This window comes from Oryctolagus cuniculus, chromosome 12 (assembly GCF_964237555.1).
Source record: "Oryctolagus cuniculus chromosome 12, mOryCun1.1, whole genome shotgun sequence".
Classification (NCBI taxonomy): Eukaryota; Metazoa; Chordata; class Mammalia; order Lagomorpha; family Leporidae; genus Oryctolagus; species Oryctolagus cuniculus.
The window spans coordinates 78,007,151-78,034,332 of record NC_091443.1 but is presented as its reverse complement, the minus strand read 5'-3'; the positions used below and the strand labels follow the sequence as shown (position 1 = coordinate 78,034,332).

Here is a 27,182-nt window from a genome sequence, read left to right as displayed (position 1 = left end):
CCTCCCTCCCTCCCTTCTTTCTTTTCCCCCCCCCCCCCCCGAGTATCTTTTTCCCTTTTCTTTTCTTTCTTTCTTTCTTTCTTTCTTTCTTTCTTTCTTTCTTTCTTCTTTCTTTCTTTCTTCCCTCCCTCCCTCCCTCCCTCCCTCCCTCCCTCCCTCCCTTCTTTCTTTCTTTCTTTCTTTCTTTCTTTCTTTCTTTCTTTCTTTCTTTCTTTTCTTTCTTTTCTTTCTTTCTTTCTTTCTTCTTTCCCTCCCTCCCTCCCTCCCTCCCTCCCTCCCTCCCTCCCTCCCTCCCTCCCTCCCCTTCTTTCTTTCTTTCTTTCTTTCTTTCTTTCTTTCTTTCTTTCTTTCTTTCTTTCTTCTCTTCCCTCCCTCCCTCCCTCCCTCCCTCCCTCCCTCCCTCCCTCTCTCCCTCCCTCCCTCCCTCCCTCCTTCTTTCTTTTTCTTTTTTCTTTTTCTTTTTCTTTTTCTTTTTCTTTTTCTTTTTCTTTTTCTTTTTTTGTAATTTGGAAGGCAGAGAGAGAGCAAGCACAAGCGAGCTCTGACCCTTTGGTTCACTTCTCAAATGCCGGCAACACCCAGGGTTGGGCCAGGCTGAAGCTAAGAGCTGGGAACTCAATCTGGGCTCCCCTTTAGTGGCAGGGCCCAAGCACTTGACTCATCGCTGTTGTTTCTGAGGGTGTACTTATGAGTGACTTTGAGACTTGAGAACATGGGCAGGTGTCCCTAGGGGGTGGCTCTAAAAAGCCAAGTGTCTGCCCCATTATCCAATTTCTCTTTTCAGATTTTGTTTATTTATTTGAGAGGTGGAGTTACAGGCAGAGGGAGGGAGAGACAGAGAGAAAGGTCTTCCATCCGCTGGTTCACTCCCCAATTGGCCGCAACAGATGGAGCTGCACTGATCCGAAGCCAGGAGCCAGAAGCTTCTTCAGGGTCTCCCACGTGGGTGCAGGGGCCCAAGCACTTGGGCCATCTTCTGCTTTCCCAGGCCACAGCAGAGAGCTGGATCAGAAGTGGAGCAGCCAGGACTAGAACCTGGCGCCCATATGGGATGCCAGTGCTTCAGACCAGGGCGTTAACCCTCTGCGACACAGCGCAAGCCCCTTGACATATGTTTTGATACCATAGTCTTATCAGTTGTTTGATTTGCAAATATTTTCCCACATTCTGTAGGTGGTATTTTTACTTTCTTGATAGTGTCCTTTGATACACAAAATTTTTAAATTGTATAATGTTTAATCTATTTTTTCTTTTGTTGCTTTTACTTTTCTGTGTCAAGTCTAAGAAATCATTGTCTAATCCAAGTTCATGAAAATTTATGCTTTAGAGCTTTAATTCTTTTTAATTTAGAGCTTTAATTCTTAAGTCTTTGACCCATTTTTAATTTTTATGCATGATGTGACCTAGAGTCCAATTTCATTCTTTTGCATGAGGATATCCAGTTCTCCCAACACTGCTTGTTAAAGATACTGTTTTCCCATTGAGTAGTTGTGGCATCCTTGTTGGAAATCATTTGGCTAGAAATATGGGTTTATTTCTGAACTCTTAAGTCTGTTGCACTCATTATGCCTTTCATGCCAATCCCACACTATTTTGATTTCTGTAACTTTGTGGTAAGTTTTGGAATCAGAAGGGTACAATCTTCAACTTTGTGGATCCTTTGCAATTTGATAGATTTCAATATCAACTTTTCTGTTTTGCAAAAATGTTGAAATTTTGATGGGGATTGCATTGAATCTGTAGATTGCTGTGAGGAATGTGCCATTTTTATAATATTATGTTTTCTAATCCATGAACGTGGAACTTTTTCATTTATTTAGGCCTTCTTTAATTTCCTTTGATTGTGTTAGAGTTTTCAGTATGTAAATTCTGAACCATTTTGGTTTTTATTCCTAGATATTTTATTCTTTTTAATGCTATTATAAATGTAATTATTTTCTTAATGTCCTTTTTATTTATTTTTCAATTAAATTTATTTGCTTACTTGAAAAGCAGAGAGAGAGAAAGAGAGAGACAGATATCTTTCACCTCCTGGTTCATTCCCTAAATGCCTGTAACAGCTAGGCTGGGCCGGGCTGAAGCCCAGAACTGGGAACTCCATCTGCACCTCCTACATGGATAGCAGGAACTCAACCATTTGAGCTATCACGTACTGCCTCCCGGAATATGCACTCGCAGCAGTGGGAATTGAAAACGGAGCTGGGACTTGAACTTAGGCACTCTGACATCGATGTGGACATCCCAAGTGGTAACCTAACCACAGTGCCAAGTGCCTGCCCCTTGATGTCCTTTATATTTTTATTTTTAAATTTTTTTAAAGATTATTTATTTGAAAGGCAGTTACAGAGAGGCAGAGAGAGAAAGTCATCCATCTGCTGGTTCACTCCCTCAATGGCCGCATCCAAAGCCAGGAACCAGGAGCTGCTTCCGGGTCTCCCACATGGGTGCAGGGACCCAAAGACTTGGTCCATCTTCTACTGCTTTCCCAGGCCACAGCAGAGGGCTGGATCAGAAGTGGAGTGGCAGGGACTCGAACTGGTGCCTATATGGGGTGCCGGCACTGCAGGTGGTGGCTTTATCTGCTATGCCACAGTGCTGGCCCCTATTTCATGTTCTTGACCTTAATCTTTTTTTTTTTTAAAGATTTATTTATTTATTTGAGAGGTAGTGTTACAGACAAACAGAGGGAGAGACAGAGAAAGGTCTTCCATCTGCTGGTTCACTTGCCAGATGGCCACAAGGGCCAGAGCTGGGCCAGGCTGAAGCGAGAAGCAAGGAGCTTCTTCCATGTCTCCCACATGGATCAGGTGCTCAAGCACTTGGGCCATCTTCCACTGCTTTCCCAGGCCACAGCCGAAAGCTGGATCAGAAGAGGAGTGGCCGGCCGCCCTATATGGAGTGCCAGCACTGCAGGCAGTGTCTTTACCCGCTATGCCACAGCACTGGCCCCGATGTCCTTTCTAATTGTTCACAGCTTATGTGTAGCATTACAGCTAATTTTTGAGTGTTCATTTGTGTGTTCTATCCTTGGATACTTCATTTATTAGCAACAATATTCTTTTTTTAAACATTAAATTTATTTTCATATGAAAGGCAGAGTTATAAAGAGGGAGGTGCAGAAGCAGAGAGAGAGAGAGAAAGAGAGAGAGCTTCCATCTGCTGGTTCACTCTCCAAATGGCTGCAACAGCCAGAACTGGGCCAGACCAAAGCCAGGAATCAAGAGCTTCATCCACTTATCCTACTCGGGTCCAGGGGCTCAAGCACTTGGGCCATCTTCCGTTGCTTTCTCAGGTGCATTAGCATGGGGCTGGATGAGAAGTGGAGCATCTGGGACGTGAAGCAGTGCCCATATGAGATGCTGATTATGGCTCAAACCTCTATGTCACAGCGCCAGCCCAGCTCTAAATCTTTTGACTTCTTTAGGATTTTAAGATCATGTCCTTGGTTCCTTTAACTGGGAAGGGGTATTTACATCTAGATGTCAAGTGTGTTTTTAGTTTCTGTGATATAATTGCTTCTGTACTTAATAGTAGACAGAGCTGGACAATGCATGCATACACACATACCTCTCTTTTTTTATATGCTGGAACCTGAGAGTTCTGACTGATGCCTCCAATTCAATCCTATAAGAAATACTGGAGCTAGGGTTCACATGTTTCCAGTAGTAGCCTGCAGTATCATAGGAGCTCCAGATTCCAAAGCAAGAGGTATAGTGTTACCAGTTCAATGGCTGGAATAACAAACAGTGTTGACCTGCTCCATGTGCTTAGATTCTGAAATAACTCCTTCTCATCGTTTTCCTTCTACCTTGGATTCCTGTTTGGACTTCCTTGGCCCATGCCTTAAATGCTAAATTTTCCATTTCCATCTCTAAATTCTGTCTTTGTTTTTTAAATTTTACTTAAGGAATACAAATTTCATGTATTTCATACATACAGATTCAGGAACCTAGTGGTACTTCCCAGCACACACTCCCACCCATCCTCCTCCTCCCTCTCCCATTCCCATTCTTATTTTTCACAAGGATCTACTTTCAGTTAACTTTATACTCATAAATTAACCCTACACTAAGTGAAGAGTTCGACAAATAGTATGAAGATTAAAAAAAAAAAAAAAGCACTATTCTTCAATAGTCAAGACAAGGGCTATTCAAAATCATCACTTCTTGGGGCCAGTGCTGTGGTGTAGTGGGTGAAGCTGCTACGTGAGGTGCCGGCATCCCATATGGGCACTGGCACCTGCATGGGAAGACCTGGAGGAAGCTCCTGCTCCTGGCTTCAAATCGGCACAGCTCTGGCCATTGCAGCCAATTGGGGAGTGAACCAGTGGATGGAAGACCTCTCTCTTTCTCTCTCTGCCTCTCCTTCTCTCTCTCTCTAACTCTGACTTTCTAAACAAATAAATAAATAAATCTCTTAAAAAATATCACTTCTCGAAGTGTAAATTTTACATCTATAGATAACCTTTTAGGTACTCTATTAGTTACCACAGATCAGAGAGAAATAGTATTTGTCTTTGAGATTGGCTTATTTTACTATATATAATGGTTTCCAGTTGCATCCATTTTGTTGCAAATGACAGGATTTCTTTCCTTTTTTTTTTTTTCCTTACTGCTATGTAGTATTCCATTGTGTATATATGCCATAATTTATCCAGTCTTCAGATGCTGGACATCTAGGTCGATTCTGTATCTTAGTTATTGTGAATTGACCTGCAATAAACACGGGGGTACAGATCACTCTTTCATATGCTGGTTTCATTTCCCTTGGGTAAATTCCCAGGAGTGGGATGGCTGGGTCTATATTCAGATTTCTGAGGTATCTCCATTCTGTCTTCCACAGTGACTGTACCAGTTTACATTCTCACCAACAGTGGATTAGGTTGTCTTTTTCCCCACACCCTCACCACATTTGTTGTTTGTTGATTTCTGTATGACAGCCATTCTCACTGGGGTGAGGTGAAACTTCTTTGTGGTTTTGTTTTGCATTTCCCTGATGGCTAGTGATGCTGAGCATTTCTTCATTTTTCATTTTCTGTTGGCCATTTGAATTACCTTTCTGGAAAAATGTCTAAGCCCATTGCCCATTTCTTAACTGGATTGTTTGTTTTGTCGTTGTTGAGTTTTTTGAGCTCTTTACAGATTCTGGATATTAAACCTTTATTGGTTGCATAGTTTGCAAATATTTTCTCCCATTTTGTCAGTTATCTCTTTGCTGAGTGTTTTGCAGCACAGAAGCTACTCAGCTTGGTGTAACCCCATTTGTCCATTTTGGTTTTGATTGCCTGTGCTTCTGGGCTCTTTTTCCAAGAAGTCTTTGCCTATGCCGGTGTACAAGCCCCTTATTTCTTGCCGTTCGCTTTGTAGACTAGCTCTGCCGGTATACTTTGGGGAATAGCGCCAGCACATGCCATTTTGCTTCCCTTCAGCCTACTCTGCTACACGTCGTACAACTTTGCATGGATAATATTCTGTTGGTGCAGGTGCATCCTAAACGTCCTAAATGGTTTCATTATGGCTTACTTCACCCTCCCGATGTTACAACTATGTTTTCTTGCTCTTGCTTAATGGTCCCTCGCTGCCCAATCTGGAGTCCAGGGCTTCTTCAGGGACTGTCTCCCTCTCCCCCTGCAATAAAGTCCTGATTCACTCTCCTCTGTATCTGAATCTGCCCATTTGGCTCCATCCTTATTACCACTGCCTTAACCATAGCACTGTGATCTCGCACTTGGATTTCAGCATGTGAATTGACTTCTCAACCCTACTGTGAGTCTTTTAGCCATTAAATATGTGAGTTCTAAATTAGGACTGTAGCCAGATTGCTTAATTACTTTCAGACTCAGTTTTCTCATCTGTAGATTGGGGACAAACATAGGACAGTTTGAGAACTCATAGGGCAGGTAAAGTGTGCAGTTATTAAGCCAGATTGCTTAATTACTTTCAGACTCAGTTTTCTCATCTGTAGAATGGGGACAAACATAGGACAGTTTGAGAACTCATAGGGCAGGTAAAGTGTGCAGTTATTATTGGCTGACTCACAGAGAATGATCAGTTAAGGTTAGCTATTGTTCATTACCATTGTCCCAGGGTTCTTCATAACCCGCCTCTGCTAATTTGTTGTTTCTTCTCTGATTGCTTTCTTCCTTGCCTGTCTTCTTTCAATTGCTATGTCTCATGCCTTTTTTTTAATAAGATTTATTTATTTATTTATTTGAAAGGCAGCGTTACACAGAGAGAGAAGGAGAGGCAGAGAGAGAGAGAGAATCTTCACTGATTCATTCCCCAATTAGCCTCAATGGCTGGAGCTGTGCCGATCTAATGACAGGAGCCAGGAACCTCTTCCAGGTCTTCCACGCGGGTGCGGGGGCCCAAGGACTTGGACCATCTTCTACTGCTTTCTCAGGCCATAGCAGAGAGCTGGATCAGAAGTGGAGCAGCCAGGTCTTGAACCGGCGTCCACATGCCACTGCAAGTGGCGGCCTAACCTGCTATGCCCCGTGCCTTTGTTTTCAGGCCTTCTTCCTGCCCCCTTTCCTGGAGTTCTCTCCTCCCTCACTCCCCTTGCTTACTTGACCCTCTTAAGTTAGCCATCTCTTTGTTTAAGAAGTGCAGGGCTTTCATCTCACCGTGGTGGAGTTGCCTACTTACTCTTTGGTGTCTCTCCTAAGTTCCGGGGGCAGGGACGAATCTATGTTGTTCACTGTTGCATCTGCAGGACCTAACAGGGTGCCTGGCTCACTGAACGAATGAACGGCTGAGGAGTGTGCCATAGCGTTACTGTCTGGTTTCTGGCATCCCTTCTGGTACGCGCATGGTCCTAGCCCTGCCTGGCTGCAGGAGTGCGAGGGGCTAAAGGCGGGGTTTTCCCTATATCACAGCAGACCGTGGCTCCGACTGCCTGTTGCTCCCCAGGTCTTAGCTGATCCCTGACTCCCAAGGACTGTTCTCTGGTCAGCAACTTGGGACTTGTTTCCCTTCCCTGTCCTCACCAGCAGTCTGTTGGCCCTCCTCTCACACTGGAGCAGTCCTTCAAGTCACCAGCCTCTGCCTGGAAATGGACTGTATGACACTGCCACTGCGAAATGGTGGCAGTAGGGCTCATCCGGTCTCTTGAGTTTGCGCGTCGCACAATACATCGGAGCAGCCCACTGCGCTGTATTGCCCGCTGTGAGTGGCTGCACGCTGCAGGGTGATGGGATCCTACCGCAGGGGCCCGGGACAGCTGGAATTCGCCGTGGAGAGGGGCGCACAGCGCAGACGGCAGGAGCGGCTGAACTAGGGCTTGCAGACCTCAGGCTCGGCGCGTGTTCCATACGCACTGCACTGTGCTTTGCAGCCCGCGGAGGCGGCCCCCTAGGCCTCTGCTCGGACCTCCCGGCCACCACGGGGTGAGCGAGGCTGCCTCTGAACCTGCCCCAGGTCGCAAGCGCCGCGAGCGGGCGCCGCGCACAGGCAGCCGCCGGGTGGCAGCAAAGACTCGCCCACTGCTCCTGACAGGTGGTGCCCGACGCGCTGGGATCATTCTCGTTTCTTTCTCTTTCCTTCTCTTTCGTAGCTTCCTGCTTTATTTCGTTCCTTCTCTCCTTTTCTTTCTCCGTTCTGTTCCCTCCTTGGCCTTCCTTTTTTTTCCCTCCATTTTCTTCGAATTCCTCTTACACGCTTGGAAATGTACAGCTCTTTCAGGATCCTGTGAGCAGAGACTCCGCTGGCCACTTCCTCCCAGGATCATAGGTAGTATTTTATTATTTTTACTGGCAGGAGTTTTACGTGGGTCTCCCGGCCCCCGCTTATTTCCAAGCATCTCAGACTTGGGGGCAAGGAGCCGGACGGGCGGGATGGACGGGGCCGAGCCCGGCCAGGGGCCGCCGCCAGCAGGAGCCCCCGGGCCACAGGAACCGGGCTGGGCAGACCTGCAGCCGCTCCGCACCTCTCGTGGCCCTCCCCGAGACCCTGCTGTGATGTCCTGGACAACGGTTCTAGAAATGGCTTTTTAGCGAGGCGATGCGGCGAGGGTCACCACCCCCATACCTCGCCGCGCTCCGGTCACAGTCACTCCTGCGTCTCAAAACGAAAACAACCCCTTGTGGTTTCGCGCCGTTCAGCACGGGGCAGCGGACGCCCGTGTGGGCACCGAGGAAGCGCGCGGGGGAACTTCGGTGCACCCAGGACGACCCTCGGGCAGGTGCAGCCAGCCAGGGAGTGGCGCGCGCTGCGGCCCCGGGCCCCCAGCCGTCCCCCTCTCCGCTCCGGGGAGGTGACAGCAGGAGGCGGGAGGTGGGGGAGAGGCGCGAGGTCCCGCCTCCACCTCGCTCTCCTTTACGGGAAGTGATGTGGGGCCAGACGGAAAATACCCGCCAAGCACCAAAAAAAAAAAAAAAAAAAAAAAAAAAAGAGAGAGAGAGAGAGGCCAGCACCAGCGGGTGGACGCGGCGCGCAGGGACGCAGGGCCGCGGAGGACCTGGACAGCTGAACCGAGCCAGGTGAGGGCAGCGGTTGTGGGAGGTGGCAGGTGAGCTGCGGCGCGGCCGCGGAGCGCGTTCCGTCCGTCCCGAGGGGTCTGCCTGGGGCTGGGCTGCGGACAGCGGCGCCTCGCCTCTGGGCTTTGCGGCTCCCGGGCCCTAGCTCGGCACTGACCCAGGATGACAGCCGCCCCGGGGCGGGCGGCCCGTGGGAACCAGGTGCTCCTCAGGTGCTGTCTTGCGCCCGGCCATCTAGGTGCGGGGGTGCCCACGGGGGGCGGAGGCAACTTCCCTGGCAGGAGAGGAGAAAGGGCGGGGACCTGGCACAGGACCTCCGAGTCCTCTGCGCCTTCCTGCAGTCTTCGGTTTAATCACTTGGCACCTTGGCACCCTTGTTGAGAGCCCGGGCTGCGGGACAGCCACAAGGGGAGGTGTTCTCCCCTTTTCCTGCGGGCCTGGCAACCAGGCTGTGCCGTGGAGCTGATGTGATGACAGGTTGGGCACACTACTGCCAGAGCCTTGTCGCTGTCCCCGTAGGTCACCGATGAGCGAAGTCAGGCCTGAAGTTAGGGAAATCTGGGGAGACGGTGGCTTTGCCTCTCCAGGCTTTGGCTGGCCCCCTGGGTCTCTGCCCCAGGGCCTCTTCCTCGCTGTGGTGGGCTAACAGCTGTTGTGCCTTCCAGGTGCGTTCTCTCTTTATGCCTGGCGGTTCCCTCCGATTTCTTTTTTGGCAGAGGAGATGGAGAAATCACGTTGTGCCATGTACATTTTGTGTTAATTATTGGAATATTCTACATCGGAACGTATGAGATGGGTTGCAGTCAGAATACAGGCACACTAACAATGTCATAGAAAACGACTTTCAAGGCCGGCGCCGTGGCTCACTAGGCTAATCCTCCGCCTAGCGGCGCCGGCACACCGGGTTCTAGCCCCGGTCGGGGCAACGGATTCTGTCCCGGTTGCCCCTCTTCCAGTCCAGCCCTCTGCTGTGGCCCGGGAGTGCAGTGGAGGATGGCCCAAGTGCTTGGGCCCTGCACCCCATGGGAGACCAGGAGAAGCACCTGGCTCCTGCCTTTGGATCAGCGCAGCGCGGCGGCCATTGGAGGGTGAACCAACGGCAAAGGAAGACCTTTCTCTCTGTCTCTCTCTCACTGTCCACTCTGCCTGTCAAAAGAAAACGACTTTCAGATTATGTGCACACATACAGGGTGTATATGCACCATGCATGAAATGTGTGTTTAGACTTGGGTCCCATCCCCAAGATACCTCATGATGTATTCGCAGATATTCCAAAGTCTGAAACAATCCAGAATCCAACACGCTTTCGTTCTCAGGCTTTGTGGAAAAGGATGCTGAAGAGGTGGAAAGTTTTGAAGTCAATCCCTGTGAGACCCCCAGCGTTGTCCAGCTTTGTCCAGCTTTGCATTTCTTTTTTCAGGATTCTTTGGACTCCTTTGAATTAATTCGAGTCAGTGTCTCTGTTTCTGCCGCTATGGTTTTGGGATACATGTAGGGTTTGGAGGTGGCTGACATCTCCAGCCATCAGACTCTTGGTGTTCCTCTCCCAAAGCAGTGATCCCTTCGCCTTCCCTGGCTCCGTGAAGGGCAGCGTCACTCTCCAGACGCTCAGCCTGCCTCATCCTTGGTGCCCCTTTCCTCCATATCGAATTTCTCGCCAGCACCACTAATTCTACCGTGAGGTACATCTAGGATAACAACAATAGTCAGCACTGCCGCTGCTTCCCCCAAGTTCCTATCAGCTGTTCCCTGGGTTACTTTGTTTCTGCCTTCACTTCTCCTATTTGCAACACAGAAGCCATGGTCTGCCATCTCTGCTCAAAAGTCTTCAATTTTTTAAAAAAGATTTATTTTGTTTATTTGAAAGGCAGAATTACAGAAAGAGAGGGAGAGACAGACACATCTTCCATCAGCTTGTTCACTCCCCACATGGCTGCTGGGCCAGGCTGAAGCCAGGAGCCTGAAATTCTGTTTGGGGTGGGGGGTAGAGTAGGGTGGGAGGTATCACTATGTCCCTAAATCTGTATATATGAAATACATGAAATTTGTAGACCTTAGATAAAATAACAGTAAATTAAAAACCCTCCGTTTGGGTCTCCCATGTGGGTGACAGTGGCCCAAGTACTTTGGGCCATCTTCTGCTGTTTCCTAGGCTCATTAGCAGGGAGCTGGATCGCAAGTGGAGCATCCGAGACTCCAACTGGTACCCATGTGGAGTGCTGGCATTGCAGGTGGTGCCTTAACCCTCTGTGTCACAACACCAGTCCCTCTGCAATTTTTTTTTTTTAAATCTCAGAAGGAAAACAAAGTCTTCATTGTGGGCACAGTGCCCTCCCATAGTCTGATCTTTTCTCTTCTGTCATCTTCCCCTTTGCTTACTGTGCCCCAGCCACACCTCAGGGCATTTGCACTTGCTGTTTCCTCTGCTTGGAATACTCTACCTTCAACTGTCACTCATGTCATTCAGGTCAAAAGTCATCTATTAGATAGGCTTCTTTGACCACCTCCTATAAAATAGTATCTCTAACCCCTCACATCACTGTCTGCCTCCTTCTCTTGCCTTTTTGTTCTTTAGGGTTTTTATAGTACTGTCTTCTCTCCCACATAGGCACACACAAATTTGCTTCCCACTCATAGAGTCTATGCTTTATGAGTTCTTCACAGCACATGGAATGGTTTCTGACACTTAGAAAGAACTAAAAAAAAAAAATGAGTGTCAAGGGATGGAAGACTGAGCAGTAGGGACTGCTTTGTATTTCTCACCATTGCTTCCCACTTTTCTCTAAGAGAAGCCATGTCCAGAGACAGACCAAGATGTCCTTCATCTCTTCTCTCCGCCATGTCTCCTCTTTGGAGGAGCTTTTTCCATGCTTCCAATGGTGGCAGCAGGTCTCCTTTGCTTGTAACCTGGGCAAGCCGGGCAGGGCCATTCAGTGTCTGCTTCCAGTGTTTTGGCCTCTTGTGTTGATTTAGGGAAAGAGCCAAGTGTCTTGGAAATTCAAGAAAATGGAAATTTGTTTCGCCATAACTGCTCCATCTTTGCCTGGCTTCCTGGAGAAATCACCATCTCTGAGACTCATTTTGACATTGAACTCCTGTAGACTGCCAGCTGTTTCTGTGCTTATCTGCCTCGTTGCCACGCCAAGACTGTCATGTCCTAGAGGCAGAACATGACTTCAGCTTATTTTTAAGTCTTTTTCCTTGTACAGATTTATTTATTTGAAAGTCAGAATTACAGAGGGAGAGAGGGAAGGAGGGAAAAAGAGAGAGAGAGAGAGAGAGAACTTCCATCCACTGGTTCACTCCCCAAGTGGCTCCAATGGCTAGGGCTAGGCCAGGCTGAAGCCAGGAGCCCAGAGCTTCATTTGGGTCTCCCACGTGGGTGCAGGGGCACAAGCACTTGGGCCACCTTCTGCTGCTTTCCTGGGTACATTAGCAGGGCACTGGATTGGAAGTGGAGCAGCTGGGACTGGAATCAGTGCTTTATGGGATGCTGGCGCCACATAGTTTAACCCACTATGCCAAAGTAAGTGTTCACCAGACTTCTGCTGAACATACATTTAAATTATTGGATCAACCTGCATTTATTATCACTGGAAACAGCTGGTCCATACTTTTAATTTCCTTCAGTCAATAGCTGCCAGTGTCTTGTTTTATATCCCACCTTATTCTGCTCCTCCTCAAAGAACAGTATTGGCTACAGTTGAGTGGGGTTCCCTGCTGAATGAAGAACTGTGAGAATTCCCAGTGATGATTGAATTAATTTGGCCTAGGGTGTATGGTAATAACTTTTTGATATGACTTTTATTTTTAAAATATTTTATTTATTTATTTATTTGAAAGGCAGAGTTACAGAGAGGCAGAGGCAGAGAGAGAGAGAGAGGTCTTCCATCTGCTGGTTCACCCCCCAAATGGCCACAACGGCTGGAGCTGGGCTAATCTGAACCCAGGAGCCAGGGGCTTCTTCTGGGTCTCCCACGTGGGTGCAGGGGCCCAAGGAGTTGGGTCTTCTTCCACTGCTTTCCCAGGCCACAGCAGAGAGCTGGATGGGAAGTGGAGCATCCGGGACTCAAACCAGCACCCGTATGGGATACTGGCACTGCAGGGGGAGGCTTTACCAGCTATGCCACAGTGCGGACCCCTTTATGTGAATTGTAAATTGAATTGACCTTCTATTGTTGTTTAAACTTATCTTGGAATGTGTCCTCTCTATATTCTCACTGTGAAATAGGAAAGATTTGTTTTCGTGTACGGATGGGATAGACCCATGTATTTTTTTCTAATAAATTGTTAAGAGATTTGATATCTCCTAGAAACAAAACAGGGCTTGCAGGTTCAATGTCTGAGCCAGTAAGAAGCAAAATGATCCCTCCACTGCTAAAAAACAAGATGGGCTCTGCAAGAGAGGACTTTCCCCTGCTGTAGGCTTCACGTGCTCATCCCGCCTCATGCAGGTCTCGCTTGGGCCACGTTTCTTCCTCTGCTTCTTGGTCAGGAAGTTTGAGTTGATGATCTGGTTTCCGTTCAGCTGATTAGCTTGGGAGCAGACATGAGCGCCGAGTTGGAGGCAGAGATAAAGGGTTTGTAACTAGCTTTCGGTCTGCAGGGTGAAGTGTGTGGAGGGGGGAGCCTGCCTGGCTGTTGGGTGGTGCAGTTCTCCGAAGGCGAGGCCACATTCTTTGTCTTGTATGACCGAGGTCTTCTTCCTCCCGTATTTTGTTTAGCGATGCCTCCCTTGAGAGGAGTGTGTACACGTTCACTTCTGTATCTGTTATTCTTGAGAAACTCTTCCATTTGTGCCGTAGCCAGTCACTTAAAAATAAGTTTGCATTTCTGATAAATCATAAATCTATCCCATGCAATGTCTGGTATGTACTTTTACTCAAAGGGTTTATTATTATGATTATTATTATTATTTATCCGAACTGCAAACTTAGCTAGGCGTCTTGTGTTGCATCTGGCAGCTCTCGGCAGAGGTCATGTGTATGCACAGGAAATGCACTGATCAAGATAATATCCAAAATGACTGAGCTGTGGCTCACTGTGGTGACTGTGCTTGTATCCATCTTAATAAAGTAGAGGACTTGCACACTCAGAGAGTGTGCAAAGGACTAGAAGGAAGTCATGGAATATTTGATTTTACTCTAGACTTTTGTAGTTAAGGAAATTCACATCCAGAGAGTCTCTTAGTCCGTGTCACATACAGTTAGTGACAGAGCGAGAGCTGGGACTCCGGGACCTGGGGTTGGTCTCCTGCCTGTGTGTTATTGTGGACTGTCGCTTCTGTTGTCACTCGCTCACGATCACCCCATTATCACACTGCCCTTCGAGTCACCACATCAACACATGACAGCCAAAGTCATTCTTAGGTGATATTCTTGACTTTTCCCCAAGAGCTATCTGAGAACCACCATGTGGCTACATTCCCTGTTGCGATGCCAGGAAACGTGCTGTTTGATGTATTTTTATTCCTTTTCAGGCCTTAATCTTTTTGGCTCCTTCGAGTGTTTATTAGAAAGTGCTCTGATTAAGGTGGACTTAGGGAGAGTCATTCCACAATGACCAAGTGTTCTTTCATTGAACGCCTGCTAGTTCGGGTGACCTTCTTGTACAAAGCTGCTCACCCCTTCGTGTCTGGTAGAATAAGTGGAGAGGATGCACAGATGGCCCCAGTGCAAGGAGGCAGGCTTATAAGACTTCCCCTGTTAGAGACATATCCTTCTGAAGCACCCTTTCATTTCTTTTAAAAATTATTTGAACCCAGGTAACAAAGTAGCCTTGAAAATGAACCTCCTTCTAACTGCCACTAGAATGTCATCTTTTAGAGCCACTAATCTTGTTTTCTCATAACCTTGTTGATTAATTCATCTGAAGCCTTGCCAGCTGCCAGGCCAGGGCGTAATAAAATTGGTTGCCAAGAGACGGGAAAGTCTGTTCTGTCTTATTCGCTGTGGTTCAGCCTGCCGCGTGGGTGGCTGGTCGGGTCCTATCCAGGGATGGTTGGATGCTAATCTCTGTGTTTGTATCTTGACAAGCAAAGACAAGGTCTCCATCAGCCCGTTACACGAGGTAACGGAGAACCCTTCGTCTTGGCCGCCACCCCCACCGTGGAGGTGGCGGGGTGGTGAGGATGAGACATACTGAAATCAGTGGTGACTTACATGTTCCCTTGAGATACTGCAGACTTTTAAAACACAACCTGTAGCTGTGGTTAGGATTTCTTTGTTTCTGGCTGTGTGTGATTAATTTTCATAACAAACCTCACGGCTGCAGGGGAGTGACCTGGGGAAACAGTGAGGAGATCTTCCACCATTGAGAGATGAGGTGCCTCCCTAGAGTCAGATACCCGAGACTTCGTGTGGCCAAACCCGCTACTGGCTCTTCTCAGCTCGGCTTCTCCAGTTATGGACGAGGCCAGTCCTCTGCCACCCATCTGCTGTAGGCACAGAGCCATCAAATGGTCTGGATTTTCGTGTCTTTCCCCCAGTTATCTGCGTGATGTCACACCCCAGGTTCTCAGCTGGTGGTGTTTCTGCCCCTTGTCCCCTAAGGGGCATTTAACAATGTCCAGAGACACTTTTAGCCTATTAAAAAAAAACTTTAAAAGATATAATATAGAGACATACAGAGAGTTCCCACTCACTGGCTCACTCCCCAGATGCCTGCAAGGACCAGACCTGGACGAGGCTGAAGCCAGGAGCCAGAAACTCAGTTCATGTCCCCAGTCACGTGAGACATCACCAGCTACCTCTCAGGGTCGACATTAGCAGGAGCTGAAGTTAGTAGAAGCTGGGACTCAGCACCCAGGTACTCTAATATGGGATGTGGGGGTCCCAACTGTTGTGTTCGCCACCATAGTAGAAGCCTGCCCCTGGGGACAGTTTTGATTGTCACAAGTGGCCTTTAGTGGGCAGAGGCCAGGGATGCTGCGGAGTTTCACAGTGCACACGACGGTCTCTCAGGGAGGGGTTGCCCTGCTCAAGGCTGAGAAACCCTGATTAGATAAATCACTTGGCCCTCCTGCTCGCGTTTTCCGGAATGACACATTCTCTCTGTCACAGAAGCCTGGCTCCACCATGCTTCTCTTTCTTGCCTCTCCTTCAGCCCATATTCTAAGTTGCTGTATGCAGAATGTGGTTTCAGGCCTTTGTATTTTTTTTAAAGATTTATTTATTTATTTATTTTTTGAGAGTTACAGAGAGGCAAAGGCAGAGAAAAAGAGAGGTCTTCCATCTGCTGGTTCACTCCCCAAATGGCCACAATGGCCACAGCTGTGCCCATCCCAAGCCAGGAGCCAGGAGCTTCTTCTAGGTCTCCCATGTGGGTGCAGGGGCCCAAGCACTTGGGACCATTTTCCACTACTTTCCCAGGCCATTAGCAAGCAGCTAGATCAGAAAAGGAGCAGCTGAGACTCGAACCGGCACCCATATGGGATGCTGGTGCCACAGGTGGAGGCTTAACCTACTAAGCAGCAGCTCCAGCCCCCTCCATATTTTTTTTTTTCAGTAATTTCCACAAGGGATTCTGAGGGGTGGTGTGGGCTGAGAAGCACTGCCCCCGGGGTCATGCAAAGTGAGGGCCTTGTGGGTGTCCATGTGGCCGCAGGCTAGAGTGGACACTGTGGGTACCGAAAGGGCGGGCGTGCGGGGAGCTGGTCTGTGTGAATCCACGTGGGCAGAAGCCTGCCAAGAAGGCCTCAGGGCCTGGTGACTGCAGGGCCCTCCATGGACCTGAGCTCTCTGTGTGGGGAGCTCTCCTTGCTGGCCAGAACCATCGGTTACCCAATTTCCCGCTGACCCCACTCCCCTGCACCCGAGGTGCCCGGGAAACAGCAAGACTGGGTGGTTTCTTCATTCACACCCACTTCCTGCTCCCCAGAGCAGCCCTCGGAGATTGAAACTCGGTGACAAAGCCTCACCCTGAGTCAGCAGCCAATTTGACACCCAGATAAAGAAGCCCCATCTGCTACACGCACACAGAGTTGTGTAATCTAAGAGCTCATGCGTGCTTTGGAAACCATGGAGCCCAGACTCCCCTTCCGTTCAGGTTCAGTGCTGTGCCCCGGGCCACATGGCTAACTGATGGCAGAGAGGATTCCAGAAGACATGTCCGTCCGCTGGTTCCCTACTTTGGCTTTTCAAATGCCCCAGGCTAGTATTTCTTTGAAAAAAAAAATTTTTTTTTTTGTTTTTAGTTTTTAACTTATTTTGAGAGGCAGTGACAGACAGACACGGAGAGTACCTCGGCCTGCTGGTTCACTCCCCAAATCTAGGCTGAAGCCAGGAATTGGGAACACTCTATGCAGGCCTGCCATGTGGGTATCAGGGCCCCAGAATTTGAGCCGTCACCTGCGGCCTCCAGGGTGCACGTTAGCAGGAAGCTGGATCAGGAGCAGAGCCAGGACTTTCCCCTGTATCTCTCTGATACGGGGTGTGAGCATGCCAAGTGGCATCCTAATCGCTGTGTCAGTCTCCTGGGATTTCTTGATTTGTAACCCGTTGTATCATGGCCCATCCAAAACTTGGTTGCTTTGCTGTTCAAAGGAAATGCCTTCTAGGTGGCACTGTCCTACCACCAAGGTCTCCTCCTGGATCCCTTCTGAAACATCACAGGAAATGAACAGAGGATTTCATGATTCTGTTAGCAGTGGTAAAGGCGTCCCGAACCAGCTCAGTGCTGTCGCGGGCCAGCGGTCAGTTAAAGGCCACCATCCCTTCTTGTTTGTGCTGCTGGTTCCGTTCTTACCCGCCTCCCTCCCCCAACCCCCCCCCCCCCCCCCCGCCCCAACCCTAGCCCTTTCTCCACCAAAGTCAATAATCTTCCAAAAAAGCAATCCAGTCCCATCTTTCTGCCTTCCAGCGTGGTGCGGGTAAGCCCAAACCGGAGGTTTGTGAGGGCGTCTATGATCCAGCACTGCTGGCCTCTCTGAACCCAGCTCATCCCCGAGCCTCTGTCCTCCCGCCTCGTCTCCTCCCTTTCTGTTCCTGGAAGTGCGGAACTCACTCCTACCCCAGGAACTTTGCACTCACCCTGAACTCCTCAGTGCTGTTTCTCCACACACTTTTCTGGAGGGCCCTTGGCATCACTCACTTCTAGTTTTGAGCTTCCCCTCCAGGGGGAACCCTTCCCGCTGTCTGCTGAGTGGTCTCCAGCCATTCTCTATCCATTGTCATGGTACTGGTGTTTTTTTTTTTTTGTTTTTTTTTTTTTTTTTTTTTTTTTTTTTTAGCACTTACTGCTACTTGAACTTGTTTTGTCTTTAAATTCACTTGTTTATTGTCTGTCTCTTCCTGCTAAAATGTTCTCTTTATAAGGACAGGGACTTTGTTTTGTGAACTATTATATGCTGAGTTCCTGGAATAGTGCCCGCCCCATGGTAAAAGCTGAGTTAATAATGAATGAGTGAATAAATAATCAGCAGATGTTGGAGAAGAGTGCTTTGCAGATTCAGTCCTATGTGATCCATGTTTTCTCCTATGCATTGCACTTTATTTTCTTTCTTAAACCTAGAATGCAAGTTTACTGGTATATGAGAAATGACTTTTTAAAGTAGAATGGATTGTTTTGTTTGAGGATGAGGATGCTTGCTTCCTATAGGATAAAAACCTCCACCGGAAGCAAATATAAAAGGGGAAGGCATAGACTCAGGGCACAGGGACAGTAAATCAAAGGGATCCAAGAGCTTCGGGGCCGGAAGAAGCCTGAACGACTGTTGGGGTCTCGCTTCCTTAAAGCTGGCTGAAATGTCTCCAGGAGCTTTGGTTTAAAAACATACCCATGCAAAACAACACAGTCTTCAGACTCCCTTGGGGATTCTAATTAGTTGGGGTTAGGGTTAGGGCTGGGAAAATCATGTTTTATGGAAGGTGTTGCTTAGTGACTGCGGGCGCACAGCTGGGTTTGGAAAGCAGTGCGCAAGCTCACCTCTGCTTCCAGGTGATTTCACAGAGGCTATCAGAGATCGTGTGCGTCCTCCTGGCGCCTCAGCCAGTGAGGTGGAACCCTCATCTCCCTGTCCTGTCCCTGCTTGGCATTGTGGCATAGCAGGGTACAGCTGTGCTGCCTCTGATGTGCGCATCTCATATAGGTGGTGGTTTGAGTCCCAGGTGCTCCACTTCCGGTCCAGCTCCCTACTAATGGCCTGGGAAAAGCAGGGGAAGGTGGCCCAGGTGCTTGGGCCCCTGTACCCATGAGGGGGGTGACCCAGAAGACTCTCCTGGCTCCTGGCTTCAGCCTGGCCCAGTCGCAGCCATTGCAGCCACCAGCAGATGAAAAGGAAGATCTTTCTCTCTGCCTCTCCCTCTCTCTCTGTAATTCTGACTTGCAGATAAAATCAGTAAATCTGAAAGGAAGGAAGAAAAAAAAGAAAAGAGAAAGAAAAAATGAATCTGCTTCAGTAATGGTTGGTTTATCATTTTTTTTCTTTCTTTATGCGTAACTAGCCAGTGTGGCGTCAAACAGGAAATACACGTGATGTAGTTTTCCTTTTATATTGCAAAGTGCCAGATCATTCAGATATTAGAGAGTGGGGCTATAGCCTCACGACTGGAGCGTGCTTCTGGGAGCAGCAGCAGATTTGGGTCCATCTGGGGACTTGTCAGAGATGCAGATTCTTATCTCCATGACTTATGAACCTGGAACTCGGCTGGAGCCCTGAGGCCCTGTTTTGAAGCCATTTGGGGCACTTTGATGCACACAGAAGCTTCATCACCACTGTCTACAGGTCCGCTTTGCAGCCTAACCGTTGGCTCAAGCCGTGACCTTGACTTGTGTAGTTGATGATGCGTTGGCGCTGAGGCCTTAACTTCAGCCTGGCTGTCTACTTTCTTGCTGAGGTTAATTCAGAACATGAAGTATTGTTATAGTCATCACCAGAATGCCATACACAGGAGGGGGGGGGATGGACAAATACTTCCTGAGTACCTGCTGGGTGTGGAGCAGTGTGTTGGAGGCTGCACTCAAAGCCATCCTCTAGGCAGGTTTTACTGTCCAGATTTTGCAGATAACGGGACCACTGGCTCCTAAAAGTTAAACATATGCTAGCTGTTGCTAGCAGTTGTCTCCCTTGAACAGCGGCTCTTAAATGTGATTGTTCACAACCAGGAAGCTCGTTATAGGTGCATATTCCCTCAGCCTTCCTCACAGAGATCCAGGGCCCCAGAACTTTGGATTTTCATCAGAAACCCCAGGTGATTCTAGTGGACTTCAGACCATACTTGCAGAAGTCCTGTCCTGGATCCATCCATACCTGTCGGGAGCTGGTGGACCAGATGACCCTCAAGGCCTCCCTGAGGTTCTGTGTTTCTCTCCTGTATTTGTTTACGGACTTTCATCACTGGGCGGGGAACTGACAGAAATGCAAGGATGGAAGGAGGGAGCTTGGGAGCTTTAAATAGAGAGGTCTTTTAGGAACCTGCCCATCTCTGCTCTCTCTCCGCTTTTTAGAGGGTGAGCAGGCTGGATTTTGGCTGCAGGTAGCTTGTGGTCCTTTTTGAGCTCTACCCCCAGCTTTGTAACTTTTCTCCAGTGACTTTGCCCGCGTGTGCCTGGATTGCACGGACGCGAGCATTTCCTCCAGGCTGTACTTAATGCTGGTGGAGTAGTGAGTTGCTTCAGCTTCTGAGGTCAGAAGTGACATTTCACCTGCGTGGTGATTAGACCCCTTATTTTGCAGGGATAGAACTATCATGTTTAAGGTCTGGTATTGTGGCACAACGGATTAAGCCACTGCCTGGGTGCTGGCATCCCAAATAGGATGCTAGTCTACTCTGCTTCCTGTCTAGCTCCCTGCTAACACATCTGGGAAGTCAGTGGAAGGTGGCCCAAGCGCTGCGCTCTGCTACCCAGGAGGGAGGCCTGGATGCAATTCCTGGCTCATGGCTTCTGCCTGACCTAGACTATACTGCTGAGGCCATTTGGAGAAAAAGCCTTTCTCTCTCTCTCTCCCTCTCTCCCCCTTTATCTCTGGTGCTTTGCCTTTCAAAAAAATAAATGAATCTTTTAAAAAGTTAAAAAAAATTGCCATGCCTAGTGACTGATTTGACAACCTATTAGAACACTGAATGATTTGATGCCATTCTGAAAGAAGAAAGCGAGGTGCAAATTAAAAACACATTTTGGGTATGATGCCTGATGTCCCTCATGAGGTCGTGTGCCAATTTCTGTCCACAGGTGTGGAAGGAGCTCCTGATGTGGAAGGAGTCCTGATTTCAGGACTGAAACGGTGTTAAAAAGACACGAAACGCTGGTGGCAATCTGCCAGGTCTTTGCCTCCTACAGAAGTTGAGCTATTACATTTCTTTAATATGTGTTAGTCCCTGAAACAAATTGTGTTCAATGAAGCTGGAAGGGAATTCACAAAAGCAAACATTTCAGTTTCCTGGTGCCACTAAAGACAAAGCAAGTTATAGGTTACAGATATATATATATGTGTGTGTGTGTGTGTGTGTGAATATATATACATATATATACATACGTATACATATATACAGATATAGATATATATGTGTGTGTATATACACACACACATATATACACACAGATATATGCATTATAAAATGTTTTTTAGATTTGTTTTTATTTATTTGAAAGGCAGAGTTACAGAGAAGAGAGAGAGAGAGAGAGAGATATCTTCCATCTGCTGTTCCACTCCCCAAATGGCCACAATAGCTAGGGCTGGCCTAAGATAAAAGCCAAGGACATGGTTTTCCATTCCAGCTTCCCAGGCACATTATCAGGAAGCTGGAATGGAAGTAGAGCAGTCGAGACTTGAACCAGTGCTCACATGGAATGTCAGCACACAGGTGATGGCCTAATCCACTGTACCACAATGCCTGCCCCCAATTTTTACAGTCTTATCAGGGTTAGGCATGGACATAGTCTTACAAAAGCCTCATTGGGTGCCCCATCACTCCACACCCAGCCCATTTCCTACTCCCCAGAGTCTAGCGCTCAGGTCTGGCAGGTTGCTGACTTTGCCTCAGTTACATGCCTGGGCTCCGTGTGACACACTTGGATTTCAGGGGCTGGGTTTCCAGTTTTAGGCATCATCTGTTTATGCTTTGTTGTAGAAGAAGAACAATCCACCCCTTTCTCCACTAACCCCTGCACACGGGGCACCATTTGCATGCCCTCTTTCTCCCAGAAAGGTTATCATTTGGTTAGATCACTATTAGTATGTCTGTTATGGGCTCACTGCTTTTGTCCCTAGGTTTTCACTCCTGGGCAGGGCATAATCTCCCGAGAAGGCACTGTTGACCACCTGCCCGTGGAGTGCGCCTGCCTTGTGGGAGCTGTGTAGTGGAGGTGGTGCTGGGGCGTCTGCTGTCTGACCCTCTCCTGAGGATCAGTCTTCGACTTCGGCCAGAGCTGGAGGAGAACAAGACTGGCAAGCGTGGGGACTGGGAACTGGGGCTGGTGTCTTCCTTCCTCTCTGCCTTCCTTCCTTTCTTCCCTCTATGCTCCAACTTCCTCGTTTCTTTGGTTAATTTTATTTTTTAAAATTATTTATTTATTTGAAAGAACAAGCCAGAGAGAGAGAGAGAGAGAGAGAGAGAGAGATCTTCCATCTGGTGGACTGGAAGTAGAGCAGCAGCTGGGATTCAAAATGGCGCCCATATGGGATGTGGGCACTAAGGTGGTGGCCTAACTCACCACACCACAGCGCCAGCCCTCCAAGTGCTGTCTTAATAGCTGCGCAAGTGCCTGTCTCTAATTTCTTTTTTTTTAAAAACCACTTTATAGGGGCTGGTGTTATGGCTCAATGGGTAAAGCTGCTGCCAGCAATGCTGGCATCCCATATTGGCAAAGGCTTGAGTCCTTGTGATCCAGCTTCCTGCAAATGCTCTTGGGAAAGCAGCAGCAGATGGCCCAAGTGCTTGGTCCCTTCCGCCCACATGGGAAACCCAGGTGAAGCTCCTGGTTCCTGGCCTCAGCCTGGCGCAGTCCTGGCCTTTGCAGCCATTTGGGGAGTGAACTGGCAGATGGGAGATGTCTCTCTATGTCTGTCTCTCCCTTTCTCTCTCTGTAACTCTGCCTTTCAAATAAGTAAGTAAATCTTAAAAAACAAACCACTAGAATGCTATACAAAGGTGTGGTTGACACATGCAAAACAGTCAGTATTTAATATATACATCTTGGTGAGTTTGGGAAGAAGTATTCACTCATGACACCATTCCTACCATCAAGGCCACGGGCATATCTATCCCTCCCAAAACTTCCTCCTGCATCCATTATTACTTTATTATTATTATTATTAATTATTTTGGTGGTAAGAGCACTTAAAATGAGATCTATCTTCTTGGCAGATTGTAAGCCTACAGTGCATATTGTGAGCTGTAGCACTGTGCTGCATAGGAAATCTTCAGAACTTTTTATTTTGCATAATTGGAATTCTGTTCCTTTTAAGCATTACCTTTTCATTTTCCCCTCCTCTCAGTCCCTGGCGGCCACTATTCTGCACCCGTGAGTTTGACTATTTCAGATTACACGGATGAGTGAGATCACGCAGTAGTTGCCGTCATGTGTCCGGTTTTTGCACTAGGGGTAATATGCTCCAGGTTCATCCCTGTTGTCACAAATGGCCACATTTCCTTCTTCTTCTTCTTTTTTTTTTTTTTTTTAAGATTTTTATTTATTTGAGAGGTAAAGTTAACAGACAGAGGAAGAGAGAGAGAAAAGTCATCCATCTTCTGCTCGTTCACTCTCCAAATGGTGGCAACAGCTGAAGCTGGGCTGATCTGAAGCTGGGAGCCAGGAGCCAGGAGCCAGGAGCCATGAGCTTCTTCCAGGTCACCCACGTGGGTGCAGGGGCCCAAGCACATGGGCCATCTTCCACTGCTTTCCCAGGCCACAGCAGAGAGCTGGATTGGAAGTGGAGCAGCTGGGACATGATCCAGCGCCCGTATGGGATGCTGGTGTTGCAGGTGGCGGCTTTCCCCACTACGCCACAGCGCTGGCCACATTTCATCTTTTTTTTTTTTTTTTTTTTTGACAGGCAGAGTGGACAGTGAGAGAGAGAGAGAGAGAGACAGAGAGAAAGGTCTTCCTTTGCTGTTGGTTCACCATCCAATGGCCGCCGCCGTGGCTGGTGCACTGCGGCCGGGGCACCACGCTGATCTGAAGCAGGGAGCCAGGTGCTTCTCCTGGTCTCCCATGGGGGTGCAGGGCCCAAGCACTTGGGCCATCCTCCACTGCACTCCTGGGCCACAGCAGAGAGCTGGCCTGGAAGAGGGGCAACCGGGACAGAATCCGGCGCCCAGACCGGGACTAGAACCAGGTGTGCTGGCGCCGCAAGGCGGAGGATTAGCCTAGTGAGCCACGGCACTGGCCCACATTTCATCTTTATGGTTCAGTATGTTGTTAGCTGCAGTCTAGCCATATATGGCCTTTATTACGTTACGCCTTCTAGCAATGATTTGTTGAGAGTTATTAACATGAAATTATGTTGAATTGTTAAATGCTTGCCTTGCATTTATTGAAATGATGAAATTTTATCCTTCGTTCTGTTAGTGTTATGTATTACATTTATTGATGGGTATATGTTGAACCATCTTTGCATCCAGGGATATAGTCCATTTGCCTGTGACATATGATGCTTTTCATGTGCTGTTAAATTTGGTTTGCAATATATTATTGAAGGTGTTTGCATTTACGTTCAGCAGGGATATTGGCCTGAAATTTTCTTTTCTTTTAGTACTTTTTTTTTTTTTTTTTTGTGGGGTAAGAAGAGGGAAGAATTTGAGAAAGATTGCCATTAATTCTTTTTTTTTTTTTTTTTTTTTGATAGACAGAGTGGACAGTGAGAGAGAGAGACAGAGAGAAAGGTCTTCCTTTTGCCGTTGGTTCACCCTCCAATGGCCGCCGCAGCTGGTGTGCTGCGGCCGGCGCACCGCGCTGATCCGATGGCAGGAGCCAGGTGCTTTTCCTGGTCTCCCAGGGGGTGCAGGGCCCAAGCACTTGGGCCATCCTCCACTGCACTCTCTGGCCACAGCAGAGAGCTGGCCTGGAAGAGGGGCAACCGGGACAGAATCCGGCACCCCGACCGGGACTAGAACCCGGTGTGCCGGCGCCGCAAGGCGGAGGATTAGCCTAATGAGCCGCGGCGCCGGCCCTGGATTGCCATTAATTCTTCTTCACTAGTGAAGCCGTGTAGTCCTGGGCTCTTCTTTTTTGATTATTGATTTGATTTTCATCTGTTCAGATTTTCTGTTTCCTCATGCTTCAGTCTTGGTAGGGTATATGTTTCCAAGAATTTACCCATTTTTTCCCCAAGTTATCTAGTTTGTTGGTATATAGTTGTTCTTAATATCACTTACAATAATCTTTTGTGTTTCTGTGGTGTCAGTTGTAATGTCTCCTTTCTTTTATAATTTTATTTGACTTTTCTCTCTTTTTTCTTAGTCTAGTTAAGGAATTGTCAACTTTATTTTTTTCCAAAAAACCTCTCAGTTTTGTTGACTTTTTCTATTGTTTTCATTGTCTCTATTGTATTTCTGCACTGACCTTTTTAAAAATTATTTCCTTCCTTCTTCTAAGTTTGGGCTTCTTTTGTTTGTCTTTTTCCAGTTTCTTCAAGTTTAAAATTAGATTGTTTATTTGAGAGCTTTCTTTTTTTAAATATGGACATTTATCACTGGAAACCTACCTCTTACACAGCTTTTGCTGCCTTCATAGGTTTTGCTTTGTTGTTTTTTCATTTTTTGTTCAATTGGATACATTTTTTGATTTCTATTTTGATCTTTTTGTCTCATTGGTTGTTCAGGAGTGTGTTGCTTCATTTCCACATATTTAGGTAAGGACTCAATGTTGCCATTTATCAGTTGTTTTCTGACTGTTTGTAATTCTTCTGTTCCTTTCTTCTTCTGTTGGTGTGCTGGGCGATTTTTTAATGCAGACTTGACCATTTTGTCTGTTTTGAGCACCAACTATACTCTCTTTCAAATCTGAAAGTTTGAGAGCTCTAACTCTCTGAGACTTTCTGGAAATTCTTTGATGAGTTGTTTCTTGGATTTCTGTACTGACAGACAAGGAGTCAGTTTTGCCAGGCCTGCTACTCAGTTGTCTATTACCCATGCATCTGCTTCCTAGCTCCCAACATTTTGTTACTTCTACTTACCTGCTATTTGTTGTTGTGAATTTGTGTTTAAATGAAATAAATCTCTTTATTGTGAGTTTATGTTTAAATGAAATAAATCTCTTTATTGTTCTATTTTTGAGATTTTGGAAGACAGCAAGATTACAAATGTATGTTTCTTCTGTTTTACATATGTATGTTTCGTATGCCATCTTTATCATATGTGCAAAAGACATTTTGGAACACTTTCATTACAGAGGTATCCAAAGAGGTTTTGTTGCTTTAAGGGGAAGACCAGCAGTTCTATGAACAATGGCATTGTTTCACTTTTACTTGCAATTCGAACAGAGGTTCTAGGACTAGCAACATCAGCCAGTGTGATCTGGTCGTCATTTGAGTGCTTATTATAATTACAGAGTCCTGGGCTTTACATAAGTATAATTAATCAGAATGAGCATTTTAAAAGATCCCTAGGAAATTCCTGTACACTCTAGGGGTTCAGAATTGTTTTATGAAATTTTACTCAACTTCTACTGTAATTAGAATATACTTACTTTAGGGGCCAGGGCTGTGGCGCAGCAGGTTAAAGCCCTGGCCTGAGGAGCTGGCATCCCATATGGGCACCTGTTCTAGTCCTGGCTGCTCCTCTTCTGATCCAGCTCTCCGCCGTGGCCTGGGAAAGCAGTAGAAGGCCGGCGCCGGGAAAGCAGTAGAAGATGGCCCAATTGCTTGGGCCCCTGCACCCATGTGGGAGACCCGGAAGAAGCTCCTGGCTCCTGGCTTTGGATTGGCGCAGCTCCAGTCATTGTGGCCATCTGGAGAGCGAACCAGCGGATGGAAGACCTCTCTCTCTGTCTCTACTTCTCTCTATAGCTCTTTCAAATTAAACAAAACCATATCTTTTTTTTTTTTTAAAAAAAGAATATACTAACTCTAATGAATTTTATCTGGGATTTAAAAATCCTGCTACATTTCCTTACTACAGCATTCTCTAAATGCCAGGGGTTAAGATATAATAAAGAGAAATACATAAGTTTTCATGAAAATTCATCCTTTTCCCTTTTAGAAACTGTGTGTATTTATTTAACATCAGATGTGAAATGGAGTTCCACCTTATTGACTGTGAGAAACATCAGACTGGCTGTATTCAGGATTTTTCAGTTGTTCACACCTTTTTTTTTTTTTTTTAATTTATGTTTTTGAAGTGATGGGGCCGGTACCATGACATAGCGGGTAAAGTCTGCATTGCATATGGGTGCCAGTTCCTGTTCTGGCTGTTTCAGCTGCTCCTCTTCCAATCCAGTTCTCTGCTGTGACCTGGGAAAACAGTGGAAGATGGCCCAAGTCCTTGGGCCTCTGCACCCATGTGGGAGTCCCAGAAGAAGCTCCTGGCTCCTGGCTTCAGATTGGCCCACTTCCAGCCATTGCAGTCATTTGAAGACCTTTCTCTCTGTCTCTCCCTCTCTCTGTCTGTAATCTACCTCTCAAACAACTAAGTAAATAAATCTTAAAAAGAAAGGAAGGAAGGAAGGAAGGAAGGAAGGAAGGAAGGAAGGAAGGAAGGAAGAAAAAGAAAGAAAGAAAGAAAGAAAGAAAGAAAGAAAGAAAGAAAGAAAGAAAAAGAAAGAAAGT

General features: G+C 47.3%; 1 protein-coding gene across 4 annotated transcripts in view; it reads left to right on the top strand.

The window, feature by feature from the left end:
• Positions 1-7,498: 7,498 nt before the first annotated feature.
• RAB27A (RAB27A, member RAS oncogene family) overlaps positions 7,499-27,182 on the top strand; it is a 95,525-nt gene continuing 75,841 nt past the window's right edge. The window contains exon 1 of one of the 4 annotated variants that reach the window (XM_008268980.4): positions 7,499-7,730. The gene's annotated coding sequence lies outside the window, so the exon portion shown is untranslated. Of the gene's footprint in view, positions 7,731-8,330; positions 8,509-27,182 lie in introns of those variants that run through there. The other 3 variants (XM_002717714.5, XM_051822357.2, XM_008268978.4) reach the window with 3 other exon arrangements.